Genomic DNA, 25,645 nt, shown 5'->3' with positions numbered 1-25,645 from the left:
CAATACAGAACCATTAGGACACTGGAAAGAAGTCCGAGAAACAGAAGGAAGTTCTAGTGAACAAAAACAGTTTTTCATTGCAAAAATTGTTGCTACTTCTACATCAGGGCAACAGTGTGAGTCAAAAAGTCAAAATTTCAGCACCTATGGGAAAACCTTGATACAATTTAGTCTTCAGTAAAGGCTAAGATAAATTCCTTCAGCAGCTGGCTGGAGGAAATAAAAGGGGCAAGCTATTTTAGCTGAGGCTCTTTCTCTATAAATACATAAGAAGTGATTAGAGTAGTGAGGTTACGAGCGTGAAGGAACTCTGGGGATGCATGCAGAACTTCTGGAAGACTGGAAAAACCATTCTAGGGATGAAGATTAGATAATAATACCTTTGTGGATTTCCCGTTAAAATAGGGAGACATACAATTTATCCTCCAAATCAGGACACGTTTGGAAGTGAAAGCGACGATATTGATAACTGCCAGGATGACAGGCCCAAACCAGGACTGTCATGGGAAACCCGGAACACGTGGTCACTCTGTGTTTATCTAGTGCCTGATGCATATGGTAGGTATTTGATAAACACACAGGATGGAATGACTGTTTTTCTCATCTCCTCTCTCTCTCTCCACCAGTGAGTCTTCTGCGTTATCAGTTATCTTTCTAAATCACAAATATGATTGTTACTTTCCTCTTAAGAACTGTTGTTGCCTTCTCAACCTCACAACTATTGACCTTTGGGGGCCCAGGTAATAACACTTTTGGGGCCTGTCCTGTGCATCGTAGGATGGTTAGCTGCATCCCTGGCCTCTATCAGTTCTTACATCTAAAAAGGTCTCCAGACCTCAGCAGCTATTTCGTGGGGGGCATGATCTCCCCTGGTTGAGAACCACGGGCCCACAGGATCAAGTCCAAATTCAGTTACCATGCCATTCACGGTCTTGGCCTCCTGTGCCTTCAGCACTTGATTAGTCACGGGAAGCCGGCTGCAGAGAGACCAGTGCACAGTGGGTGCAACTGGGCGTCATGGACCTGAACTTTCACTCACTTCACAGCCCTGTGGGGTTGACCGCGTTGGGGAGGCAGCTTTCCTCCTGTCCGCTGTGTAGGAGCCGGGCAGGCGGAGGCCATGCCATCCTCAGCACTGCATTTCCCAGATGGCCCTGGAGTCACCTCTGGTGACCCTGATGGAAGGAGACAGAGAAGGCAGGGGTGATGGAGACAGTGGGGCCAGGAGCCTCCACATGTTCCTGGCTGGAATTCTGTTACTGGGCAGGCTTGCCCACTAGGGGGGCTGGAAGCAGAGCCTACCTGTGTGCCCAGGTGAGAGGGCAGAATGTGGACAGCTGAGGACACCCTGGGCCCATCTGCTGCCGGTTTATCAATTCAGCAGCATTCTGTCAAGGCTCAGCTCAGATGCCCCTCCCGGAACTAAATTTCCCAGTCTCCCTGATCTGACCTCTTTCACGCCCGTGGGTTGTGCTAAACTTAGTCTGCATTCTAATGTCACTAGTTATGGCATAAAAAGCCGTATTTCCCGTTAACAGCCCAGACAGTTCCAGGTATGTGGTGGGGATTCTCTCTATATTTGTTGGGGAAGCAAAACGAATGGAAACATTTAAGTATGTATTTGTTATTTTATGAGAATGCCTCGAGGACTCACTGATTTTGTTTTTCCTTTGATCTGGAAATCTACACTGATTCAAAGGTGAGACAAGATTATTTGCAAATCTTGCAGAGCACCGAGTATCACCTGAGGCCTTCTCTTTCTTTTCGTGCCTTCTCTCCCGTTCTCCCCGAGGCTGGGGTCCACGGCAGTCCCCGGGTGGTGTCTGCAGACTGGCTCTTCCTCGGGCTTTTCCCATCCTGACACCCTTCCCTCCACACCCAAGTCCCTGTGGACTTAATTCTCCCCAGGGAGATCTGCGTTAAAAAAAGAGCCGATTGTTAATCCCAAAGAATCAGGGACTAGTTAATCATACTGGGGAGGAATTGAAGCGCTGATATAGAAAAGAGCTATCCTCTTAAAGTCTTTTTTTCACCTACATTTGCAATTCAACATTTTTAGCACACCCAATAAAAACTGATATTTTAATGGGAAAAAAATGTCTGCCATGTGTAAATTCTAGAAAATTTTGCCGAAAATGGGAAACTCGGTACCTTAGAAGTGATGTCTCCCTTTCAATCCTGGTTATATAATTGCCAAGGGAAACAGGAGTAAGCCAGGCATGCCTTTGGTGCTTGGTGCTGTTATTAAACAAAACGGGGTAAAAGTGAAAGTGTTTCTGCAGCAAATGTTCAGGGGGTTTGAGCGCCCAAGGCCGTAACCACACCAGCATTTCCTTTTTCAGATCAAGCAGAATTTGGTCCCAAAACATGAATGTAACAGGAGTATTTCTGGTCTTTTTTTTTTGTTTTTTTTCCCTCGAATCCACCGGAGGGTTCCCATGGAACTTTCTGGCAAACCTAGCCCATATACTGCACCTACCAGACCGGGGAGCATTCGGCACCCCTGCCCACCATACTTACTTGGGCAATTCCAGCCCTCACTTTCTCCTCTGCTCAGATGAGAAGCGAAGCTCACAACTGCAGACCGTGTTACAGACGGGACTGATGCAAACCAGCGCTCCCCATAGGTCAGACCATGGGGGAGCCACACGGTTTTCGTCAAGAGACCAGCTACTAGCCGAAAAGGTTTTGATGCTATTGCTAGTCAGACATTAGTAACTAGATCCTGGTCTGGGTTATGCCAACTCTGTAATTACACTGCTGCAGTGGTAACCCCAACCCCCGAGCCAGGGGCAATTTAGAAATTCTAGATCTCTGTTCCTTTTTCCCCTTTGCTTTAATGTTCATTTTTGCTGCTTCTCCATCTTGTCCTTCAAACCTATCATTTTCCTCCATTCCTTCTCACCCTTGGCTCCTACTCTCTGTGACCCTCTGTTCCAAAAGGACAAAGGCATCTTGTGGCCCCTTATCCTGAGAAACTGCGGGCACACGTTGATTCTGGGGGGTGTCTGCTGCTCGGCGGGGGTGTCACTGATTTGCCTGCGGGATGGAAGGTGAACGCGTGGCTTTTTATCCTGCTCAGGCTGCAGAGGTTAGTGTCTCTTTTCTAAGTCAAGGACCACACTGGAGATTCCTTTCTTGAGCTCCTGAGTGCCTTCTGAGTCTGTAACCTTTGTGTACTTGGAGTCCCTTTGATATAGAATTATTGATTCAATTTTAAAACCAAAGCCAGGGCTTCCAGGGTGAAAAATTTCTGGCCTCGCTTGATTTTAAAATCATGTTCTCTATTTTCTTCCCCCACCTGCCCCAATTCTCTTTTTTTTCTCCCTCCCCCTATCTTCCCTCGCCCCCGCTGCCCCTCAACCTCCTTCCCCTTTAAGCTATATTTTGGGATAGTTAAAAAAAAAAAAGAAAACAACCTTTTAAGTATACCTTGAAATCTTACATTTTCATTTCAGCTGAAAGTCATCCAAACCATATGCATTTCAGTTGAGCAACTCCTCCAGCTGGCCCTGTTCTGAGAAAGACCCTTTTTTATACCTGACCAAAATTTTCAGATAGGCTGGAATTATTTTGATTTCTCCAAAGTCTTTAAAGGGATCCACTGAAACCAAATTCCAGATTATTCTTTCCCATGGTGCACTGGCCGTGGTTGTTTCATTCTAGCAAATGTGGTAACACTTCTCCTCTGGAATTGTTCTTCCTCCCTCCCTCCCTCCTTCCTCTTTTTTCCTCCCTCCCTTCATTCCACTTTCCTTCCCTCCCTCCTCTCCCTCCCTCCCTTTTCTCTCCCTTTTTCCCTCCCTCCTTCTTCCCCTCCCTTCCATCCTTTTTCCCTCCCTCCCTCCCTCCCTTTTCCTCCCTGATTTTCCTTCCACGGCCCCTCATTTCATGTTGCTCTGCCTGGGTGGACTCTCATGAACACGAGCCCTCTGCTGAGAAGTCAGCCCGGAGGCTCTGACTCCTGGTGGGCAGGGCAGCCAAAGTGTCCTTCAGGGACAGCTGTTTTCCATTTCAGGAGACACAACATTGTGGCTTTGTTGATTGTCTTTTCACCTCGAGATTCGCTTTTACTCCCGGTTGAAACATAACCAACCGTTTTCACGCAGGCTCTGCTGCCCCGGCCTGCCCTCCAGCTGTAGCCCTGCGTGAGAGCTGCCCGCTGAGGCGACCCCCGCCCGGGGGGGTGGACATTCAGGCCATCGCACTCAGGCTCACTGGTGAGGACAGCTGGTTGATTGGATTATTTCTAAATGGCTTTTCAAATCTTCAGAGAGGGGCGTGGGCACTGCAGATTGTCAGCACCTGGTCCCCAGCCCAGAGATAAAGCCCAAATCCACAGGGGTCCTGGGAGTGGCCATCTTAGAGGGTGTACCTTGGACACCAGCCACAGGCCCCAGGCTCAGTGGGGCTGCCCCTTTGTGCTGAATGTAACTGATTCTTGCCTATTTTAAGTGAAAACATCCCAGGATGGGGAAGCTGATTCCGAGAGTGGAATGCTTTGTAGTTCCTGGTGCTTGGGTGGCAGAACTGGAGTGTTAATAAATGAGAGTGCTACCTCAAGTCCATGGTTTTCTGCTCCTAGGTTGCATTTCCTCAGGGGGCCTAATGCAAAAGAGCTTCATATTTTTCCTGTAAGCAACTGGATCAAAAGGAAGCAGTGCTGTCCACGCTGTGCACACGCCAAATTGGGTTGTACATGTATTAACTCTTGGATAGTCTCAATCACCATGAGATTCTCAGGTATATCCACACATATCTCTATGTTTATATTTATATAGATACACATATATATGTGTAATAGAGGTATACAAGAAGGTTATAAATATACAACCTCTCTGTAATGTATACAAATCTCTGAGGATGTTTTTATAGGCCGGTGTATTTAGTCTGCTTCTGCAACTTCCTGCAAGGGAAAAGTCAGATGCCAAGGTCTCCACTTGCCCATCTCTAAGATGAAGCTGGTCACAGGTGTGCTCTGCGGGGAGCATGTCTGTGTTGGACCATTGTACCCCCTTCTGCAGCACTGGTCCCCAGATGTGGGTGACTCTCACATCAGACACAGATCAGGGCCTGCTCTTCCACCCAGGTCTCCCAAGAGAGCCTAGGGTGGAGGGAACTCTGGTTTCCATGGCACTTGTGGTTTGTAGAGCACTCTCTTGAGCTCATTCCCACTACCCCCAGAACACTTCATAGAGCTCCTGGAGGGATGAGACAGAGCTTGGAGGGTGTTCCATTGAAGTCTGGAAACCAGGATGCCTGGTAGAGATATTTCATTTGAAGAGACAAGCAAAAGGTAATTTCACAAGATTCTTTAAGTATATGATGGAGAGCAGGCATTGAGTCTGTTTCTCCATTGATACTGAGTGTAGAAAAATAGAAATGGTTTGCTAGGGAGGCAGTAAAACATCTTTTGCTGTGTAGAATTGTAAGAATTTTAGGTCCAGTCTATGGTTTAGAAGAGGCTCTGACTAAGGCGGAAATTTGAACACATACCCTCTTTCCCAGCCCCACAGTCCTTTTAGTCCAAAGAATTAAAGCTTTTAAAATAAGCCAGATGGATACTTGACTTGATAAAAATGGAAATGAAGTTTCAAAAACAAATTACAAACAGACTGGTATTTAAAAGTCAATTTCATAATCCCATGAAAATTCTCCTATATTTCTCTTAATCTAGGAAATGACAGTAATATTAAAATTTGTTTGGCTATTGCTCTGGTATGAGTATGTGGTCATTTATGGAATTAGTTATAAAAATAGATAGTAGATGTGGCAATACTTTGACAGTTAAGAAGTCCCACCAAAAGATAAAGATCTTTACTTTTAGAAATCACGTTCTTTGACTTGGCCATTCTATGTAACTAAACCATCAAATAAATGACACTCATCCTTTCCACCTAGAGAGTACATTCTGCCCAAACAATGGATGAAGCATTCCCTTCCCTCTGCTTGTCTTGTTGAGACTTATTGAACCAAACTTTCTCTTAAGTCATCTTTCCTATGGATTCTTGGGTAAAGTTTTTTTCATCACAGTTCCTTTGCCTCCTTTTTATAGGGAGCCCTGTTCTGAGATCAAAGACAACCTCTAGCCATTTATAAGAAAAGGGGGTGGGGTGGGAGAGGGGTGCTAGGTTAAGAGTAGTTCTAACCTTTCCAATCTTCCTGGAATCTCTGACCCCTGTGGCATCAGCTGGGACAAGGAGCAGCTCCCAGGTGTGGGGAGAGGGATGTGGCACTCACTTCGCAGCACCGCTCTCTATCCAGAGACTGGTCCATGATTCCCAAAGCTGGCTGAGCCCACATGGATGCCAGGGCCCTACAAACTACTCCAACTGTCCCCAGCAGCTGTAACAGCATGGGGAACCACTGATCTAGGCTCCTTCATTTCTTCCTCTTCCCTACAGATATATTCACGCATCTCCAGACAAGCATTTGGTTAATCCCAACCACCATGTGTTCTTGGTGAAGAATGAAGGAGAAATTTACAAGAATGAGAAGACTTCCATTAAATTCTTTGGGGAAAGATTTGTCCTTCTTGTACTATTCTCAGGGAGATTTCGGGAGAAAACATGGAGTCAGGGCTCTGGAGTAAAAGGAAGGAAAAGATGAACTTTTATTGCTTATCAGTTTAAAGTGAAAAAACTTGATATTTTGACTACTTCCCCGCGCCTCCCCCCCGCCTCCAAGAGCTGTATCAAGCCATTTTTAGGAAGGTGGATGGTTGGTTTGGGGGGGACAATGAAAAATTTGACATCTCCATGCTATTTCGGTAGAGTGAGAGGTCCACGCATGCTTAGTCTGCTGAGGGTTGTCTTTTTTTCTAATTTGGCTTCACTTGGGTCTGTGACTCTTCACTGGTGATGAGAAGATAATATTTATTCAAAGCTCATTTGTAAACTTCATTGTCTGGACTCTAAACTGCTGTTGTGTCCTTACAGACAGCGACCCAGAGCCTCTGGTTTCTTCCTGAAGCATTTCGAAAGGGATCAGGTTGGGAAACGTCCCCATTAGGGACTCCTCCCCCCACCCCCAACCCCCCAGCCACCCGCTCTTTTTTGGGTCAACTGTGTGCTCTCGCTTTGAAAAGCAAATCCTTATCCGGGACGCCTGGCTGCTGATAAGGGGCGCTGCACGAGGTGGCCCGCTGGTTTGTTTAGAATTCGCAGTGGAATCTTTTCCCCCATGCGGGTTACTGTCGGCGACTGCTATTTACAACGCCCCCTCTGAAGGTTCCTAAGGTTCCTACGTTTCTCAGATGCACGTCCTCAATCCTAGTAAACATCCAGCTTAAATCCCAGCCTTCGTTGCGGGAAAGCAAAGCCCACCTTTGCGTATGTCATGTAAAGGACAGCGACGATGCTTGTGGTCTTGATTTCTAAACTCCCCCGTGGCTTTTTTTTTTTTTTTTTTTTTTTTGTCGTGAGAAGAGACATTTTGCTCCGATTGCCATAACCTCTTTATGGGTCTCTCTGATGGATGGTTATTTTTTTGGCAGGCTCGAGATAAGCCCGGGTCAAGGAAACAGCTTGCACTTGTCTCTTCAAGCCTAGCTCGTCCTTGCCATATCATTTCATTATTTCCTTTCCTGTTATCTTCAAACATTCCCTCAAAGCAGAGCCTGGTGAGAACAGGAGGGTTGGCAAAGTTCTGGCAAGGAGATTGTTTTCCTTCATGTTCTAAAAGGGACGCTTTTCCTCCCTCCCCGCCCCTCCCATTCCACCCCCAACCTTTCATTTTTTATTACCGCCTCCTGGGGCCCTCTCCAAAGCTGATGGAAAAAAAAGCTAAGCAGTCCTTTCCCTGGTTCAAGAAGGGTCTCTAAGAGGTTTCTAATCAGCTCACTGTCAGCCTGCTTCCTCTGATCAGCTTAAATAGGTCCACTTGAAGTTCACAACTGCCAAGACGCGTGTTCAGATCGAAAGCTTTGGAAGCATTTGAGAAGCATTTAGGAACTTGTGTCCGAGATTATCCAGGAGGCTGGGGGTGGGGTGGGGGGAGGGCGTTCTAGTTCAACAGAGCCTTTCTTCTTGATTAAATGAACTCTTCCCACTAACAGGATGAGGAATTTCCATTCCACGAGCTGATCTCTCTTCTCCCTTCCTCCCTCCCTCTCTCACCCACCGTCAAAATGTAAACTTGACTCCAGGGTCCTCAGCCGGAGCTCAGCTTTTGTGAATGGAGTACCCTGAAAGCTGATCATAAACGTCTTGGTAGAGCGGAAACTTTTAACCTCTCAGGGATGGTCTTCTGTCTTATTTCCTACATGAAAAACACACACACACACATGCACATACACACACACACACAGACACAAACTCCGAGATAGGTTATCTCTGGCCTCTGTGGACGTGTAGGGTGGAGAGTGTCTCTGGCTGCCCAGTTCCAGTTTCTATCCGAGCTTTCCCTGCTCTGTGTTCAGGAAAGAATGGCATTGTTAAACATTAGCCCCTGACGTGAGTGTGTCCATTTCAGCAAAATTAATAAGAGAGAGCATTTTTCTTCCCTCCACATCACCCCTGTCAGTAATTAACATCGCCTTTCATTACTCAACTTGAAAGCCGTCGTCATGGGGCAACCCTCTGACCTTGCCCTGGCTTTGTTTGGCTGTGGCCTCAGCCTGGGAGAGACCTAAACACAGACAAAAAAAAAAAGAAAGAAAAAATCCCCAGACGCTTAGGGACGTGCCCCCAAAGGATCGTGTCACGAATGTCTCCTGTGGGCCTCCATGGGAGACTGCCGAGTGGAATCAGACCCAGACCTTGATGGAAAGGAAACTGGGAGAAGACGTAAGAAGGGGTTTGTTGAACACAAGGTTTATGTGACACAGACAGAGCTGGCTACTGAGGACAAAGGGTTTCGAGAAGTTTGGGGAGCCGGGCAGAGGGGGCCATGGAGCTGGGGTCTGGGGCCACGGCGGAGGAGGTGACGTTTGAGGGGAGCATAAAAATGGTGTTCAGAGCCAAAAAGGGATGTGAAGCGTCAAATGAGCTTTCCTTATTCTTTAGAGAAAGGGGGAAACAACATTTTTGTAGGGAATACATATGTTTAGGACCCAAGAGGGAATGTCTCCCCTTTCTGCTGGGTCATTTCCATGTGAGTTTGACCGGCAAGGTGTTAGGGGCTGGACTTTTAATTATGGTACCTGATTCTAGAGTAGCTAATGCCCCCAGGTGTGTGTAAAATATTTCATTATTTTCTATGTCAGGTTTACAGCCCAGGAGGATTCTTGATCACAGAAGGAGAAATGTCACTTTATGGGGAGCCAATTTAGGCTCCACGTTCTGCATTTCCTTCGCCAGGAACCACCAGAGTAAAATGGCCAGCAGGACAAATCTAAATGCCAATAACAGGGGACAGATTGAATAAATTATGGCACAGCACATGATGGGATCTAATTGCAACTGTGAAGGCGCAGATATTTTATGGTTTGTGAAAATACAAAAATGGTCGTGATTTTTGGGGGAAGCATAAAAATATATACATTGGAAAGTAGAGACTAAAAGTATAAACACTAAAATGATAGCGTGATTACTAGTGGGTGCTGGAATAACATGTGATTTGAATTTTTCCTCTTTGTAATTCTTAGTATTTTCCAAACAGTTACATGTAGTATTTTTGTCAGTATGTAAAATGCTATCGAAAAATAAAGATGTGGAGGGAAATAAAGTACTTCTTTACTAAGGTGAAACTTTAAAAACAGATGATGAGAGGGTACTGTCCCTCATCCCCGATGCTCATTGAATAGTCAGTTTAAAAAAAGAGGAGGGAAAAAAACATACTCTGAAATCAGAACCAAATACAGGAGTCTGTTTTAAATAGCAATGACTGTCATTCAATAAGCTGGATGGGAGACTTCCCTTTTAGTTTTGTTTTTTGAAAATTTATCAGTTGATTCTTTTAGGAATTTTTGTATTGAAGGAATCATTTCTTTCTCTGCCTCTGATGGGTTTTAGTTTCTAGTAGTTTCCCTGAATTATTCAAGGGTCAAAAACCCGCAGCAAAGCTTGTCCCTTTTATTTTTTTCTCGTAAATCCTTTGTTATTGTCCTCTAGCTCAAGCCTAACTATATAAAAATTTAAAGGTCAGTTATTCACTAATTCACCTTCACAAACATCAGTAAACCTCTTTATTTTTATCTCTTGTTCTGTAGTTTCCTTTTGCTCAAGTTACACAAATCAGATAAGCTTATTTATTTCACAATTGGCGGTAAGTGTGGAAAGTTGCTCAAATTGTGATGCAGCGCAGTGGCAGGTCCTGAGAGAGGAAATAGCTTCTGCTTTCATTCAAATCCTGTCCCTGATCATTTGCAATGGAAAGCTAAGCTGAGGGTAGGAGTGGGGGGCAGTGGAGAGGGAAAGGGACTGCAGAGAAAGAGAATAATGCAATCTCTTACTTTAGGTTAACATCACTTCTCAGCTTTGTTTGGCGTTTTGGGTCACTGAAATCTCAAAAATGTGAGGATTCCCTAATTGTGGAAACAGCCATTCCCACGGGGGTCCCCTCCCACAGACCTAGGTCATTTTTGACATCTGAGTCACTCCGAACTGTGGGGCAGAGGCATATAAACAGAATGAGAACGCCGTTTGCCATAAGCACGCAACTTTTACAATGACCTAAGTCCTTGGAAGCAGGCCCCTCCCCTTTTTCTCCCTAAAATGCTCAGGGAAATACAAAAAGGAACTCAAGAAAATGCTTCTGTCTTCATAATGAAGGGATTCGAGGTCTCCGTTTGCTGTGGCTTGACAAGAGCTCAGCTGCTTGCTGGGAAGTCAGAGGTCACTAGGACAGAAGGAAAGCTCTAGAAGCAAGGAAGCTGGTAGCTGATTTGAAGCAACCTGGTCCAGCCTGGCCCTAGGCTGGAGGTGGAGTGAGGGGGGAGGGAGGGAGGGGAGGGGGGAGAGGGAGCGGCCGTGGTGGGGGCAGAGTGATTGGCCTTGTTTGGGAGTCGCAGGAGTTTTCTGATCTGTTTTGCACCAACAAAGTGTCCTGGATGTTTAGAGATGTATTTTCTCCACTCATTTCTTTGTCTTGTTTCCCAGGATTTCATGCAATTTTATAGGAAATACAGATTAAAAATGTAAACAAAAACAGAATCAGGTATATGGGAGAGAAGAATACAGATTTGCTGTGGTTGATCAAAAAGGTTACCGCTGCACTTTCTGGCACAAAAAAAGAAAAAAAAAAGATGGAGGTGTGGGAAGGATACAGAAACTTGCTGTTTCTTGCATAGTGATTGTCCTTTGTGAGAAAAAAGCACATGGCCACCGGGAAAGCAAAGCCTTGCCTAGTAAAGACATTTCATTTCAATGCCTTATTTGACAGACACTGAGAAATGTGGCTGAAAATGTACTCAAGAAGTTCATCTAAGTACTTGACTTTACTTGTCCACTTTTTGGCTCACCTAGCCATAAAATCTTGGTTGTTAAAATTTATTCACACATATCTCCACCCTCTAGCTTCTCCTACAAGGATTAGCAATCTAAAAGTCAATAATTTTGTCTGTATACCTACAACAGACAAATAGAATTGCACAGACATTAGTAATCTGGTGTACTCTCAATCAATAAATTAGAAGTAAATTTAAAAATGTCTTGAAAATATTTTAATTACAATAGCGAAAAATATCTAAAAATAAACCTAGTAGGAAAAAATGATACAATTTTATTGAAGGACAGAAGAAAATCTGAAATGAAGAGATACATAACATGTTCTTGGATGGGGAGACCTAAAAATATGAACTTGCCAGTTCCCCCTTAAATAGTCTAGTAATTAAATGCAATTCCTGAGAAAAATTATAACAGGATATTGTAAGAAACTTGCCAAGCTAATTTGCCAGATTATACAGAATAGAAAATCCACAAGGTTAATTGATCAAAAGATTATTGAAAAAGAGTTGACAGTGTTAAGAGATTTGAAATCAAAGCATATTTTAAAGTGGTAGTAATTAAAACAGTGTCCTAAACAGGGAATGGAGAAATCAATCAACAGAACAGAATGGCCTATAAATGGAGCCATGCAACTGTACAGGGGAATGCAATGTCTAACACAGCACATCCAATCATGAGGAAGTGATGATCTAGTCAGTGAATAGCACTGGGAGAGAAACAAAAAGAAAATTTCAATCTCACAGCAAATATAAAAATATCTCATATAATTAGAGAGCTAAATCTGAGGGGGAATATCTATAAATGTATTTGGAAAAGTTAAAAAACTTTTAAAAATAATTTTTAGATGGGCAATGTCTTTTTAAGCAGGATGCAAAACAAATCATAGAGTATAATTTTTTTAAAGTTATATTTAAAAATATGTATGAAATAAAATATATTCTATATTTTATATAAAAATAATAGTGATGTAAAATATAAAATGTGAACAATAGCTTTAGACAAAATATTTGCAAGCTTCATGATAAATAAGTGTTTTCAGCTGTAATATCCTAAAGAGCCCATACAAGTAAATTTAAAAGAAGGAAAACAGTGGAAGATGGGCAAAAATATACAAAATAACGCAGTCGAATAACAATGACAAAATTACATATCAAAAGATGCTTAATCTCAGTAAATAGTGAACAAAAATCAAAGTAACAGTGATAATGTAAAAAATCCTACTACATCCAAAGCTGGGGGAGCATGAGATGGGAGAGCCCGTTGGTGGTTAATTCAGCAGTTTCTATCAAAAGTAAAAATTCTTCGAGCCATCCCTTCCACTTCTAGATTTCTGTCTGAGAGAATTCTTTGCACATGTGTACAAAGAGGCACCTATAAGGATTTTCAATGCAGAATTTTTATAAATAGCAAACCATTAGAAACAGTTTAAGTGTCCATCTTTAGGGAAACAAATTGTGATCCAACCAATACTACATAACAATAGGGCAGCAGTCAAGGGTAATGAGGTAGGTCTATGGTACTGGCCTAGAAAGGTGTATCTATTTTATGTGCAAAAGTAAGCACTGAACAATACGTACGGTTTAGCTTATGCGGTTGGTATAAATCACACCTCTTGTGTGTGAGTGTGTGCACGCACGTAGATGGATATACACAACTACACAGGAAAAAAGGTCTGGAAATGTCACACCCAAACTAGTTCATTGTGGCCACCATGTGGGGAGGGGCTGCAGTTGGGGATGGGATACAGGCCACTCTTTTGTGTATTCAGCACACTTCTGTACCAGGTGGACATTTTCAAGAATTCATTCATTACTACTTAAGTAACTGAATGTTGTTTTCAAAAACGCAACATATAACTAGCTGGTGAGTGTTTTTCATAAAGATGGCATTCTATTCAGATTCGAAATAAGGTAGAAGGCCTCAGAAATGCATAGTCATCGGGGTAGAGGGAGCCTGACTCCCCTTCTAGAAAGGAGGATTTATTTCCCTAAATTGCACAACCTCTCCCTTCCCAGTAAGGGTGAGGAAGGCTCCTCGGAGACTTGCTAAGAAGCTCTGTAGAAATGGAGCAGGGGGCGGGGATCAGGAGAGCAGAGACAGCCTTAAACCCAATGCGTGGACCTTACATTTCGGCCGATGTTTTTACTTCCGCACAAGGTAAGCTGATATTAGAAAATCTGACGTGTCCTCCCCTCCTCTGCTCTTCTCCGGGTTAGGCAGTCGTAGGAAGCAGGCAGAGAGGAAAGGGATTTGGACTATTCACCCAGAGCGGTTAGTTCCTGGTTGATTGGCAGCTGGCTAGTTGAATTTCATTCTCCAAAAAAAAAAAAAAAAAAAAAAATCTCTTAGGTGGCCTGGTGCGTAAATCAATATCTGACAAACTTCTCCCTCCCCAAAATGTGTAATGCTCCCAAAATGAGACACGTCTGTAGGCCACTTGGGTATCTTTGTTTGAATGACCTTCTTTTTTTTTTCCTTCCTGACCTGTTCTCTCCACACTGTATATCAAAAACCAGAAGCTTTTATTTCCCCCCTGTAGGAAATTCATTTGTGTTTTACTCATTCCGCGGAACCCCTGCTTCGGTGTCCTAAGCGGAAGAAAGAGTTTAGTGTATAAAAAATGGCCCTTGAACAAAGATCACCAAAACAAACAGCCCGCTCTTCCTCCAGCCCCCACCCTCCCCGCCGGGGTGTTTCTCTTACGGCTTACCCACAGTCATTAAAAAGCAGAGAATTAGCTGATCCAATATCCAATAAAGTCACAGTTGATTTATGTCCCTGTGAAAATGCTTACCCAAACCCTTCCAAATGAATTTTTAAATAAATGCTTTTGCAGGGGAGTGTGTGTGTGTGTGTGTGTGTAATGGGGAACTTCCTTTAAACATATTGAAATGCCTGTCACAGTTTTAGGGGAATTATATACAGATACAACATCATGATACCAATTGTATATCAGAGAGAAAAGCATTCTTCTTACATTAGAACAAAGCTCTGGGCAGCAGCTATCTCTCATTATTCTAACTTGAATGGTCCCTGCCTTGCAGGACTGATTCCTGCACGCTGTGTAGGTCTCATGAGTCAGTCAACGGAGAGGCTGCAGCGCCTTCCCACAGAAGGTGGGCCTGTGACCCAAGCAGGCTAGAAAGAAGCTGCTTTCAGAGACTAATATGGGATGCTGAGAGGGAGTGGTCTCTGCAAGTGCAGAGCCGCGGGGGGTCATCTTTCTCACAACTGGGGTCACCTCTTGGACTTCCCAATGATCTGAACCATAAATTTCCTCTCATGCTTAGCTAGTTTGAGTCTATGCTGTTGAATGACTACAGTGACTGGTCGTTCCTGAAGGGCCCCTAGAGCTCTGTGCTAATTTGCAGGTTCTGCATTTCACACTGGAATCCAGGGTTGTCTTCTGCTTTCTAATGCTGCTGAGGGAGGAGGGCAACCAGGCACCAGAGCCTGACGGCCATGACCCAGGGCAGAGGGAGGCTGGTCCTGGGCTGAGACTGTGAGATACAGGCCATGACACTTCACATGCAGGCCAGCAGCACTGGTGGAACGTATGGGAAGGTGTGTGGGGAAAACAGGGGATGGGATGTATTGCTGACGTCCCTTTCAGCTGGAGCTGGTCTTAATCAGAACTGCTCCGCCCTCCCCCGCCCCAGCAGCAATGCAATCCTCCCTCAGCTTAAAGTATTTAAAATGTTTTACAACTTCCCTTTGCCCTCTCCTCTTCCAGTCTTGCTCTTCCCTCCTTATCTATTCTTTCCTAGACTTAAAAAGCCAGACAAACAAACCTCAATGGTATAGGGTTTCTTTTCCCTTTCCTGCCCTGGCCAGCTGGAAGCACATTTCTTAGCATACTTACCCCATCCAATTCTCTCTGCATCTGCCGCTAGCCTTGCCTTTCTTTCCGTGTCTCTCTCCCTCCCCCTCCCCCTATGTCCCTAACTCCTACCCTTTTCTCTGTTTTTCTCTCTTCCATCTCTATCTCCATCCCTTGCATCACACCCCTTCCCTTCTATGTATGTTATAATAAAATACAGGATCTGAAAACCCAGGCTATTTTATCTTCAAACTTTGCAGACAGCAACCTGTTTTGCTCCAAGAGAAATGAAATGTTTTCTTATCATTTCAATTGCCATACTCCTCTGCATCTTCTCAAAAGCATTTTCCAGAGTAAAAACAAAAAACATGCATGATTCTATTTGTTTTGACTTTTCAACCATGGGCAGCAAGTATAACTTTTTTCCCTTTTGAGGAATCATTGTTAACTTCATCCAGTTTTGAACCTATCCACATGCTTTTCTTAAGTAAGAGAGCTAGATTTTCCCTTAAAAGTTCTATTTTTTCAAGAGGGTGGGGAGTGGGGGCGGGGAAGACATCCCCTTATGGATGCCGGCCAATGGGGCAGACTCTCTGGGTTCTGCTTTTTAAGGTTATAGCATTATGGCTTTTGTTTGAGGATGCAAAAGATGGTGGGAATAGAGTTTCTTTCCTCAGCCAAAAACTGTTTTGACCGATTGTCTATGCAGGTACCCGTTATCCATCCATTCCTTCACTATTTGAACCATAATTTATTAAGTGACTCTGTAAGGGGAAGGCTGTGTTCTAGACACTGGGGGTACTGAGAGGTCCCCCCCCCCCAACTCCTGGAGCACATACCCTTCTTGGGGGAGAAATCAGATGACAAGTAAATGAACCCAATGTTTGCAGGTGGTGGCATGCACTGTGAAGACAGCCAAACCAGGTGATAGGTTCAGGGTATGGAGTGGGAGGGTGGCTTAGATGGGATGCTCAGGAGAGCCTCTCTGCCCAGGGAAAAGCAGGTACCCTGAGTCTCAGAAGAGAACCGGAACATTTGCGTATGTTTATTTGGGTGGGGGATAGATTGGAGAGAAGATCAGGAGTCTTTGGAAAAAATTTTCCCAAAGGTGTTAGAGTGAATTTTACTTTGTTTTATCAAATGCTCTCTTCCTCACTTTAAACATCATTTTCTTACTACTGATGGCTCCACGTGCAGGGGCTCTCTTTGCTGCGGGGCGGTTTACCTTGAAGAGACTACAGTGTGTTCATAGGTCACTTGAATGAGTTTTCTGCCCGAGGCCAAGTTGATGTGACTTTTAAGAAAGTAAAACCAAAATTGAGTCTTTCTCATAGTTGATAGTTAAATATTATGCAAGGATATAGATGATTTGAACAGCACAATTAACAAGAAATATGAAATTATATATATATTTTATATATATATAACTGTACCTAGCTCTACTGGAAAATACACATTCTATTTAAGCACATGTGGACTAGTTCAAATTAAGTACTTAATAGACTATAAAATAAGTCTTACAAATTTCAAAGTCTCTAGCCACAATGCAAATGAACTAGAAATGAATAGCAAATGAATAATAGTATGATTCACAAGAGCCAAAAAAGTGGAAACAACCCAAATGCCCATGCCAATGAATGGATAAACAAAATGTGATATATGTGTACAATGAAATATTATTCAGCCATAAAAAAGAATGAAGTACTGATAAATGCTACAGCATGGGCAAACTTTGAAACTACTAAGCTAAGTCAAGGAAGCCAGACACAAAATGCCATATACTGTATGATTTTATTTACATGAAGTGTTCAGAATAGTCAGATCCATAGAAACAGAAAATAGATAGGCCATTGCTAGGGACTGGGGCAGGAAGGGATTAGGAGTGACTACTGGGTACAGGGTTCTTTGAGGTGTGTGTGATGAAAGTGTTCTGCAATTAGATAGTGGTGATGGTTGTACAACTTTGTGAATGTACTAAAATCTGCTGTAGTATATAATTAAAAACATGAATTTAGTATGTGAATTATATCTCAATTGAAAAAAAATCTAGGCAGGCCTTGCCCCTTCAAGATGGAAAAGTGAGACAATTTAGGGTTCCATTCTCTCACAGAATCTTTGAATAACCAGCAAGAACTGTTTATTCATTGGCCAGCTTGAGAACTAAAATATCTTTCTCAAAGTAAGGGACTACAGTAAGGACAGGGTGAGAGCTGAATAGAACTTTAACATTCCATGATTTTTGTGGCACCCTGGCGGACCTTTCCCCCTGCCCGCACAGCTCCATGCAGAGCAGGCCCATGTTTTCAGTGTGGGCCTCTGGTCCCAGCTCTGGAGGGAGCAGAGTAACCCTCATGTACATACTGGGAGCATGTATATCTGTCCCAATCTGTCTGGTAGTGGCCTGAGGGACTCACTGTCTCAGAACTTGCCCTACATGTAGAAGTCAGTTCACTGAGGGTCTCCTGCAGATCAGTGTAGGGAGAACAATCAAGTTGTCCTGCCTGAGGTAAGAGATTGCTGGCTGTTGGACGTATAGTGCAATGTCCCAGAATGATGAGGAAACTTTCCTAAGGAAGACAAGACATTTGTGTTTGTATAAATAGGAGAATTCCTAGGGCCACACATATGTGTCCAAGACAAGACACATGCACAGAAAGGAAGGGCGGGGGTGTGGTGGGGGATGCTATACTCTGGCCTAGAGCTATTCTCTAAACTCAGGCCTGGATAAGTTCTGAAGGAGAGCACTCACACAGGTCAATCTGCAAAGACTGGGAAAGGTTTTTCATTTTTCATTTTATTTTGTTAACTCTAGGCATTCAAGAAAAGCTAGATACAAGTTTAAGGAACAGTTGCCTCAGAGTCTAGCTTCTGGTGATAGCATATCAAAAAAGTCAAAATGTCCAGGTTTCAACAAAAGATTAGAAGACATATAAAGAAACAGGAGGTGATGGCCTAGGCAAGTGAGAAAGTTAAAGCATTAGAAACCATCAATGAGGATGACTAGATTTGGAACTACTGCCCAAAGACATTTAAAAAATGTTCCTAAATATGCTCAAAAAGTTAAAGGAAAACATGGACAAAGAACTAAAGGAAATCAGGAAAATGATTAAAGACCACAAAGAGAATATCTATATAGAGATGGAAATTATGAAAAAGACCCACACAGCTGAAGATAACAGTAAAATAAATAAAAAATTCCTTAGAGGTGTTCAACAGCAGATTGGAGCTGGCAGAAGAAAGAACCAATGAACTTGAAGATAAGACAATTGAAATCATTCGGTCTGAAGAGCAGAAAGAGGGAAAAAATAAGAAAAACGAACAAAGCCAGAGGAACCTGTGGGACACATCAAACGTACCAATGTATATATTGTGGGAGTCCCAGAAGGAAAAGAAGGAGAAAGGGAAAGAAAGAATATTCAAAGAAATAATAGCAGAAAACTTCCTGAATTAATGAAAAACATGAATATACACATTAAAAACACTCATTGAATAGCAAACAGGAGAAACCCAAGTAGACCCACCCCATGGCATATCATATTCAAACTGTTGAATGCTGAAGATAAAGAGATAGGTTTGAAAGCGACAAGAGAGAAGCAACATGTTACAAACAAGGGAGTGGCAATAAGATTAAGTGCCAATTTTTCATCAAAAACCATGGACGCAAGAAGGGAGTTGGATGATACATTTACAGTACTGAAAACAAAAAAATTGCTAACCAAGATTTCTATATCCAGCCAAACTGTCTTTCAAAATATGAGCCAGAGAGTAAATCATTCTCAAATAAATAAAAGCTGAGGGAGTTCATCACCACTAGACAGGCCCTAAAAGAGATGGTAAAGAGAGAAATGCGTATTGAAAGGAAAGGGCAATAAACAAAATGGTTGAAGCCACATGAAGAAATAAAGGTCTCCAGTAAGAGTAATCATGGGGGTAGATATAAATGCCAGTACTATTGTATTTTTTTGTTTGCTATTTCACTTTTAACATCCTACAGGATCTGAAGGCATAAAATACAATGAGAAATCAGTGGTGGACTAATAACATATAAACAGGTAATTTGTGACAAGAATGATAGAAAGGTGAGGGGACTGAGGGGTATAGGAACATAGTTTTGTATACTATTGAAGTTGGTATCTAAGCAGATGAGATTGTTACAGATTTAGGATGTTAAATTTAAACTCCCTGATAACTACAAGGAAAATTTCAGAGGATATGCAAGATCTTGAAAGCAGAAATCACAGTACTGAGAGTAATGGTTGCCAAGGGGTAGTGGGAGGGCAAATGGGGAAGTAATGGAAAATGGTATAGGACTTCTGTTTGGGGAGAGGGGAAAGTTTTAGAAATGGAAGGTGGTGAGGGTTCCACCATATAGTGAGTGTAATTAATCCCACCAACGATAATGCTTGGGAGGGGGCGAGATGGGAAAGTTTGTGTTGTTGTATGTTCCCACAATAAAAAAAAAAAGAAAAGAAAAGAAAGAGCCACTTAAGAGACCATGACAATTAAAGGCAGTACATGATCCTGGATGGAATCTAACAAGGGAGGAGAGAAGGCTTAAAAAGACATTACTGGGGGGCCAGTGCAAGGGTAGTTCAGTGGTAGAATTCTTGCCTGCTATGCAGGAGACTCAGGTTCCATTCCTGGCTCATGCACTTCCCCAAACTAACCAACAGGCAAACAAGCAAACAAAACTTCAACCAATGGTGCTGCAATAATGGGATTCTCACATGGAACAAGAACGAAATGTGACCCTACCATACAGCATACAGCATACACACACAAAAAGACTATTGGGACATATGAAAAAATGGGAATAAAGACTGTAAGTTTTATATCAGTGTTAAATTTCTTGAACTTGATAGCTGCACTTAAGGTGCACACATAAGTGACTATCCTCTTCTTAGGAAATGTAAATGACACTATTAAGTATTCAAGGAGCATGATGTATTTAACCTACACTCATGTGTTCAGAAAATTGATTGACAAATAGAAGGATTGACAGAGGGATTGATAGATTGGTGGATAGACAGAATGATATGGCAAAGGTAGAAAAATGTTAAAATTGATGAATCTTGGTATCTGGGAGACAGGGCTATGTTGGAATTCTCTGAATGGCATTTGTATTATTTTTGTAACTGCTTTGTAAGTTTGAAAGTATTTCAAAATAAAAAGTTTAAAATTAAAAAAGTACCTTGGCAGGCATGATAAAGTAATGGCTCCTAAAATTTCCAGTCTTATGTGCTCATATTAGAAAAGAAGAAAGGCTCACAAAAAATGATGCACACATCCATCTTAAGAAGATAGAAAGCGACAAACAACTGAATAGGCCCAGGAAGACTAAGAAGGAAAGAAATAATAAAATAAGAGCAGAAATAAATGTCATAGAAAACAAAGACACAGGATTACCAAAGCCAAAAGCTGCTTAAAATGACTAACTTCTAGCAAGAAAAAGGAGAGAAGTCCCTAACAATATCAGGATGAATGAAGTTTGTGACTAGAGATGCCCAGAGATTAAATTTTAAGGGACCATTACAGTCAGTTAGATGCCGATATAGTTACATATTTAGTTGAAATTGAGAAATTTCTAGAAAAATATAAATGATTAAAATGGACTTAAGAAGTAATGCAAAGCTGAAGGTCTGGTAATTCTTAAAGAATTTGAATCAGTAGTTAAAAATCTCACAAATAAACATGAGTCCCAGATGTTTTGAAAGCTAGTGTTCATTATATATTTAAGACACAGAGGGTTCCAAACTTACGCAAACTCTTTCAGACAGCAGAAAAAGAGAGCACACATCTCATTCATATGTGAGACTAATATATTCTTGATTCCCAAAGCAGACAAGGACATTTAAAAGGAAGAGAAATCCCAGACTAATCTTACTCATAAATCTAGAGGCAAAAATCCTAAGTAAAGTAAAATATTAGAAAACTAGAGCCAGCAATGACCCAGGAGGGCTTATTTCTGGCATGATTAATTTAACATTCAAAAACGTATTAATGTAATCCATCACATTGATGGTTGAAAGAAGAAAAATAGTTGAAAGGAGACAGAAAAAGATACGATGAAATTTGTCAACTATTCGTGATAAAAACCATAGCAAGCTAGGTTAAGGATGGAATTTGCTTTACCTACAGCAAACAGCTTATTAGTGGAGAATCATAAAAAGCAATACCCTTTAAATTACAAAAGAGACAAGGGTGGCTGTACTGACCACTGCTAACCAACATTGCCCTGGAGTGCAAACCTGTGCAATGAGACAGGCTGTAAAAAGCATAAGGGTCAGAAAAGAAGAAAAGGAAACATCAGCATTTGCAGATGATATGATTACCTACATAGAAAATGGAGAAGAATCTCTGAATGATGAGAAATTTCACACACTACCATGTGGTCAGGATCTCTTTGGGAAACAGGTGTCCTCTTCAAATGCACAGTTCAATGACTGGGAAGGGACAGGTGGGGTTATGGGAAGCCAACAAAGACAGTGAAGTCTCCATTAATGGCACTAGAGGGTCCCTAGGCACCAGAGGCCAAGGATGGGGAGTGCAGTGGGTCAGGAGAACCTGGAGAGAGTTGCGGTTGTAAGAAAGGGCTGCAGATGAAGCTGTGGTCCAGTAAAGGAGCACTGGTCAAGCCAGCTGGCTGCCTGGAAGGGGGGTCAGGGGACTCACTCCTCCTGCCCTCGAAGCTTCTGCTGGTGATTTCTGTCTTGTTCTGTGACTTGCCTGTTCAAAATTCTTTACCCTATAGTGCTTGTCTTTTCCTTATTAATTTGTTATATATATATATATATACACCAATCCTTTGCCAGTATATGTATGTTGTACGTGTTCTTTTATATATATTATATACAAAAAACAAAAAGATTAAACAAACAGAATAGATCAGAAGGAGAAAAGGCATCCAGTTTAACTTCGTTTCCATATATTATGATCATTCCTTGTAAATCTTATTTCCTTCGTGTTATGTCTCCAGGTATTTAACTATCTTTACAACATTTCCAGACCATTTATCTTTCCCACTGCCTAGACCTGGGTCTGTAGCATAGTAGACACTCAATAAGTAGCTTTTATTATTGAATGAAGCAACCAAATAACCAAATGCAAAAAGGCTCAGTTTCTCCAGTAGTTAAAAACACTGTAAATCAAAGCAAGATTTCATTTTTATTAAAAAAATTAATTAAATTAAAAAATCCAGGTTAGTGTTTGGAAGCATGTGAGTGATTCTTTGTTCACATATTATTGGTGAGAATGTAAAATATAAATGGTGGCTAATTTGGCAAGTCCTAAATAAAGTCTTTTCCTTGATGTAGAAGGTCTACTTGTAAGAGTTTATTATCATAAAATGGGCACAGATGTATGTAATAATTCAAATTATTACAGTATATAATACCATTGCAAAAAAAGGTCCACATTTGACAATAAGGATTTGGTTAGATAAGCTATGGTACACACGTACATATAATGCAATAGTATCGAACTATTAAAGTGGTGTAAAATACATGATGAAATAAAATATTTATGACATTTTTTAGTAAAAATCAGGTTAAAACTCTACATATAGAATGATTCCATTTTGAAAGATATGCATATTTATATATAGACAAAGGATAGAAACGATATACATAGCCCCTCACTCATAAGAGATGCTAAATAAATAAAGGACTAGTAAATGAATAAAGTAGTGTTACCAAAATGGTAACTATGGTTACTTTTGTGCTAAAATTATTGTGGATGACAATAATTTCTTCTTCTTTTTTTTTTTACATATACATACCCCCCTCTAATATCTTAAGTAACGCTCATGTATCACAGTCACAGTAATGAAAGGATCTGAATGATTACAATTAAAAGCAGGCACTACTATCTATATATAACCGCCCTGTTTTGCATCACACGGAGTACAATGCCACCATTTAGGAGTTTATTGAATGTCTTTGAAGGAGAGGGTGATGGTAAAATCTGCTTCTTTCCAAGCTTCTTCGATATTGGTTTATTTCGCTATCCTGTAAAAGAAATGATTATGTGCTCCTGCCCTGATCCAAAAATGCCTGCTTTAGGGTAGCACTTGGCCAAAATGTAACCAGTTGGCCCTATGGCTGGTCTCTGTTGTCTGGAACTGCCCGCCTGCCTCAGCCAGGAAGAGAGGCCAGGCAGGCTCAGGGCTCCAGCTCTGGATTTGCACCTAAAGGCTGCAAAGGGCCTCTAGGACTGCGAGTTTCAACCCAAGATCCCAAAGGTGATGGGTCTCAACCACTTCCAGCTGCTGAGCATGAGAAAGTGCTCACTGGGCTACGCTCAGCAGTGGGTCTTGCTTATGTCACTTACAAACTTTTGCTTTAGGTCCTACATTTTCTTAAACTCTCTAATGTGGCTGTTCTTCTAACCACCTGGCTCTGTCTTTCCAGATCTGATTTCTATTAATGTAGCTATTATTGTTTTTAAATGTATTTAACAGCAAGACTTAAAGCAATGTTTGATTCTTGTTGAGAATCATGTTGGTAGAAACATTTCTCTTCTATTAGAGATACGTAGCAGGAAACTGAGCAAATCCTTCTGGATCTCAAGGTCAGTCTCGCTTTTCCTACAATGTCCTATGCACATCCTTGGGTGCAGCCTTCCTTCTGGAGCTTTTGTGGGTTTCAGGCAGGACCAAGTAGTCCCACATCACCCACAGGTTTCATGCTTATTAGTTCCACTATAATTTGAGCCTCCCAGCAACTTACTTAGGAAGAGAAGGAGGAAAGGACAGGGGCTCTGAGATGCTCAAGATCCCTGATTGTCTTGAGTGATAGGAATTTACGAACCTGAAAGGGCATTATTGTTACACGGTTTGCTAAAATATGCTGAAGGTTGGAGAACCATCAAACGCTTCTGCCTTTGAAGGGTTGCACTTGTTCTAAAAATATCTCAGAAAACTTGACTTTCCTTTGATGCTTTTAGAATATCCTCCCTGGGACTTAGAATGAATCCCTAATTTGAAAGCCAAACTGAAGTGAACCCTTGGAATCCAGTGATAAATTCAAATCGGTGCCTAACAAATGCCTTTTGGAAGATCTACGAATGTTCTGTTATTTGCATAGGCATGGAATGATTTTGGACACGATGGAAAGAGAACTGCTGTAGACAGCCTGGGGAAAAGCACAAGCTGAAAAACACATTTGTCTTACAGGAAATACTAAAAACATGAGCCAGAAAACAGCACCAACACCAGTGGCCAAGCACCCCGTAATAACTTGCTTTGGTGAGTGTCAGGAGGAAGAAGTTGGAGTCTTGAGGGATCCTGGTCATCCATGATAATAATCCAGGATAAGCACTGCATGGGTCCATGGGGAAGGGAGACCTTTCCAGTGGGTTTTGTTTTAAGAACCTAACATTTAACAGATTAGCCTAGTAACATGTGTTGAAGCACAGGTCTTATGGTGTGGTCTCATATCTTTGCAGGCCCATGGGGGAACACAATTAAAGCCAGTTCAATTAAACTACGACCAGGTCCTGCTGAGATCATCCAGTGAGGAAGCATTGGAAATGAGAAGGCCTGGAGACGTGGTGACACACAGTTGATTATCTTTAGATGCCTAAAGAAGTGGTGCTAAGGAATTACATGTCTCTGCTCACGGAATTGAGGACGGCAGCATGAATTGAATTCTTCACTTTTCCTTTCTAAAGCCAGGGCCATGTTTTACTTCCGGTGGTTATTGATGTCTATTGAAAAAGACCCCACAGTTGCTTGGCCAATCTGGAAGATAGGAGCTCGGGTTTTGCCTGTAGGCAGATATTTACAGCCACATCTGGCTTTGCTTTGCCATATTGTTAACCTCCCTTTTCCCTGCTACATTTGTTTTCTTTTTATTAAATTTCCCGTCTGGATCCTTGCGTCTGCATTTCTAATGTCAACAACTGCTTTTATCACAGATAATAACTTCCTTTTACAAAAAGGCTGTATCATCCTACATGCATTTCAAATTACATTTTATGAACAAACACTGAAATACAGTATTTGGCAGTATGTGCAATTGAGTATATTTATAGTAATCTAAAGCTAAGCTAGAGGAGCCAGGAGCCAAGTGGGTTGGAGTTCTCTTAATAATCTATTTCTTGACAGTGTTGTGATTTCTCACCAGAACTTAATTAAGTTCACGTTGGGTTGTTTATGAAGTAAATTATGTGGTATGCCCAAACATGCCATAAAAGCAATTATCAAAACATCAGCAATTCTTTAAAGCTTCAGAGCCTTCACAACCGAGACCATTAAAAGTTCCCAAATTGGTTGTTTGTCAACAGACAGGCTGGAATAAAATTATGAGAAAAGACTGAGGAATTAGAAGAAAACCTGGCTTTTGCCAGTCTCCCAGGTTCCATTACCTTGATGGGATTAAACCAGTTCTGGGGTTTTTGGTGTTTTGCCTGATTTATTGTTTTCTCATGGTTGGAAGTT

The 25,645-nt window shown here is 42.0% G+C and overlaps 1 long non-coding RNA gene across 1 annotated transcript; it reads left to right on the top strand.

The window, feature by feature from the left end:
• The first annotated feature begins 24,377 nt into the window (after nt 1-24,377).
• Nucleotides 24,378-25,077, top strand: LOC143688217 (uncharacterized). The gene is made up of 2 exons (XR_013177883.1): nt 24,378-24,451; nt 24,652-25,077. It is a non-coding gene; the product is annotated as an uncharacterized LOC143688217 (long non-coding RNA).
• The last annotated feature ends 568 nt before the right edge of the window (nt 25,078-25,645 follow it).

This window comes from Tamandua tetradactyla, chromosome 1 (assembly GCF_023851605.1).
Source record: "Tamandua tetradactyla isolate mTamTet1 chromosome 1, mTamTet1.pri, whole genome shotgun sequence".
Taxonomy (NCBI): Eukaryota; Metazoa; Chordata; class Mammalia; order Pilosa; family Myrmecophagidae; genus Tamandua; species Tamandua tetradactyla.
The sequence above is the reverse complement of the archived record's forward strand: the minus strand, read 5'-3'. Positions and strand labels throughout refer to the sequence as shown.